Here is a 4074-nt window from a genome sequence, read left to right as displayed (position 1 = left end):
GGGTGCCCCGTCCCCCCCCCCCCCCGTGTTATGCCTTGCTTCCCCCTTAAATTATGCCCCCGGCCGCAGGTGCAGTGGCTCCCTCTGCCGCCTCTCTGCCACCTGCACCGCTGCTCCCGGCCAGCCCGCCCGCAGCAGATGCGGCTCTTTAACCAGGTGGCCGCTCGCTCCCAACTTAGGATCGCATACTGAGGCGATCCGGGCTGGCTGGATCAGGCAGACGCGGCCCTCTAATCAGGCATGTTAGAGGGCCGCCCGCTGGGGCCTCCCGAGGCCCCCCTTGAGCTGCCCGATTAGAGAGCCTCATCTGCTGCGGACGAACTGGCAGCTGCGGCTATAGCAGAGCCCTCACTAACAACCAGGGTCCAGGGATTCAGGGAGCCCCCACTAACAACCAGGGATTCAGGGAGCCTCCACTAACAACCAGGGTCCAGGGACTCAGGGAGCCCCCACTAACTACCAGGGACTAAGGGAGTCGCTACTAACAACCAGGGCCCAGGGACTCAGGGAGCTCCCACTAACCCCCAGGGACTCAGGGAGCCCCCACTAACAGCCAGGGTCCAGGGACTCAGGGAGCCCCCACTAACAACCAAAGGACTCAGGGAGCCCCCACTAACCACCAGGGTACAGGGACTCAGGGAGCCCCCACTAACAACCAGGGTCCAGGGACTCAGGGAGCCCCCCATTAACAACCAGGGTCTGGGGACCCTCCACTAACCACCAGGGAGCCTCCAGTGACCATCATGGTAAGGTGACCAGATTTTTTAAATGAGATCTGGGGGCATATTTTGAAATGTCCCCGGGGAACATGAAATGTCCCCAGGAACATACAATAAAACTTTTTTTTAATACTCACCTGATTCCTGGATCCACCGAAGAAAGCAGCCTCCCGTCTACCACGCAGCCGGCTTCCCTGCTACGCTAATACCGTATCTTCTCAGAAGCTGCATACAGCGTGCGCCGGTTTAAATAGTAACCGGCACATGTTGTATGCAGCTTCTGACAGCGTGGGAGGTGGGAGGCTGCGCTCCTCGGTGGATCCAGGGATCAAGTGAGTATAAAAAAAAAGTTTTATTTTATGTTCCTGGGGACATAATTTGTACGGGGATGGTCTCCTCAATCCGAGGACTATCCCCGGTAATCGGGGATGAATGGTCACCCTATACCAGGGAGCCCACTCTATCCACCAGGGAGCCTCCACTGGCCACCACAGGGCCTCCACTAACCACCAGGGAGCCCCCACTGGCCACAGTGGAGCCCCCACTAACCACCTGGGAGCCCCCACAGAGCCCCCAGTAATTATCAGGGAGCCCCCACTGGCCACCACAGAGCCCCTACTGACCACCACAGATCTAGCACTGACCTCCACAGATCCTGCACTGACCAGCAGAAAGCCCGCACTGACCACCTGACAGTCAGCATTGGCCACCTGGGAGCTTGATTAGGGAGCCGCCTCTGCTGCACCTGCACGCACCCGTGAAACTCTCTGGACACCTGGTGAGAGCCCGCACAGCCTGAGAGCTCACATGGAGCACCAGAGAGTCTGCACAGCCACCTGAGAGCCCGCACAACCACCCCTGAGACCCTGGAGACATCAGGCTGTGAACCCGGAGCAACATAAAGTATGTAGCTTCATATTATTCTGCATTGCTGTAATATGAATTGCTGGGATTTGTGGTTTTCTATAGCTGACGCCATTCTGCATTGCTGTATAATGGTATTGCTGGCAATTGTAGTTTTCTATAGCTGTTGGTATTCTTCATTGCTGTATAATGTATTGCTGGGATTTATAGTCCTCTATAGCTGATGGTATTCTGCATTGTTTTGTAATGTATTGCTGGGATTTGTACTCCTCTAAAGCCGGTGCCATTCTGCATTGCTGTATAATGTATTTCTGAGATTTATAGTCCTCTATAGCTGATGTTATTATTCTTCATTGCTGTATAATGTGCTGAGATTTGTAGTCCCTCTACAGCTTGGAGTTAGTGGCAGAACTACCTGGGTCACAGCAGTCGTGCACGCACACACCACTGACGATGCATCCCTCCACTACCGGTGTGCTTTATTTTCCTCAACTCATACATTTCTCTAGTGCGTCTCTTCCAGGTGTGCATGTCATGAAGAAAGGGGGTCATAAAAACAGCTGATTCCGATCACAGGGCCCCACTGGAAGTGACAAAGTCGAGAAAATGTATAGGGTCGAGAAAAATTATAGTACACTAACTTTGACACTGTCCGCCCCCTCCCACTATCCTCCCACAGCTCCCAACCCAGAAGCATGGACAGCCAGCGGCAGTCTACAGTGGGAGAGAGTGCCTAAGTACCGGACATGGAGCGGAGTAAGGCCAGAACCATGTAGAGATCCAAGAGTGAGGAGAGCATCATCCCCCAGTTAGTCGTCTCTTTCATGGACTTAATAGGAGTCCTCACAACACCCGACCATTCACACTACCATTACATGGAGGGCAAAAGTGGCAGGCTGGGCTGGGAAGAAGGCGGGGAAGAGGCAGAGTAGAAGGGGGGGCCAAGTTGCTGCACCATGGGCCTCTGGGTTATACTTGCCCCCTGGGCTAAAAGTTGCCAGTCAGCCCCTGCTGTATTCCGCAACTACCGTGCATTCCACAACTACCGGGTGCCGAGAGCTGATTTAATTGCGGATGGCATCGGCGTCCGGGGGTCGCTGTATGCAGGATTGTGGGCGGCATTGGACTACATGTCGCAACCGCGGGGCGCCGATGCCATCCGCAATCAAATCAGTTCTTGGCGCCCAACGGTTGCGACATGCAATGAGAATTATTAGTGCCCCCCCAGTTTTGACTATGGTATCTTATGTGCCCCGCCCCCCCATATATTGTTCCTAGAGTCGCCACTGCTCTAACTATTAACAAAAATGTATCTTATTTGTGTGTCACTCAGGTGTAGATCCTCAAATCTTTGAATTCATGCTGACACTATCCTTCCTTCTGGAGGGTGGCTACTTTTGTTCCTCATGGTCCCTGTGTGTGTTGTAAAGTAGCCACCGCTCTAAGATCACTTCTGTGGTGGACAATACAAATTTGTAAACTAAATGTGAGATTATAGTCCATCACAGGAGTGAGCTTTGAGCAGTGGCTACTTTACAACACACACAGGGACCTTGGTGGAAAAAAGTGTGGTACTACAATACCATGCATTGCGGTGCAGTTGCAATAAGTAGTGCATGCAATGCAACGCACCTGCCGCACTATAACCCGTAGCATAGGTGTGAATGGGCCCTGAATGAAGCCTTATTGTCCCCACATAGTATATGTTTTTCTTGACAGGCAGCAGGCAGGATGCTGGGGGTGGAGCTGCAGGATTGGACTGACACCCCCAGGAGATGCAAGGGTGGACGAACATCCCAGCATTACGGATGTCCTCCTGTAATGCTGGGGGTAGAAAGACATTTTCACACTGGTTGTTAGGACCGCCCAGTGGACCTAGCAACCAATGACTGCAGAGTAGGAGAATCCCGATGTCAGTGGTCGCTAGGAAACCAGAGGTCCTAGCAATCAACTAATGAAGTGGATAGCGGTCAACACACGGACTGATCGCTGACCTGCGCTGGACTATGGTTTGCAGTGGATGCACTGGTCTTGGAGGCTGGCACATCCACTTTCAGCCAGCCATAATCCAAGTGCAGGTCGTTGATCGGTTCATGTCCAGACCACAGGCCAGATAGGGACAGACAAAGGGCTGGATAGTCTGGTTTCCTGTCTCATGTCTAAAACACATATCACCGCTTGTAAACACATGCATTATAAAGTGGATTTATATAATTTATGTTGATTGAAAAACATATTTAAATGCATTTATTGTGCCTGGAGTTCCATTTTAAACTAAATACTAAAGAATGTAAACTTGAAGGAAAAAAGAGAGAACAAAATTGGATTTGTTGCTAATAGCAACCAGTGAGGTTTCACCTTTCATTCGATGGGAAAAGTGAACAAGATGATCTAATTTACACCTTTGAATAATGTGAGAAAGTCCCAGGGTGGCCAATCAGCAGCAGAATCAAATGATCAATACTATTCTTAAATGATCAGAGTATAGATG

This window comes from Nanorana parkeri, unplaced genomic scaffold (genome assembly GCF_000935625.1).
Source record: "Nanorana parkeri isolate BGI_ZX_2015 unplaced genomic scaffold, ASM93562v1 scaffold476, whole genome shotgun sequence".
Classification (NCBI taxonomy): domain Eukaryota; kingdom Metazoa; phylum Chordata; class Amphibia; order Anura; family Dicroglossidae; genus Nanorana; species Nanorana parkeri.
This window is presented reverse-complemented; position numbering follows the sequence as displayed.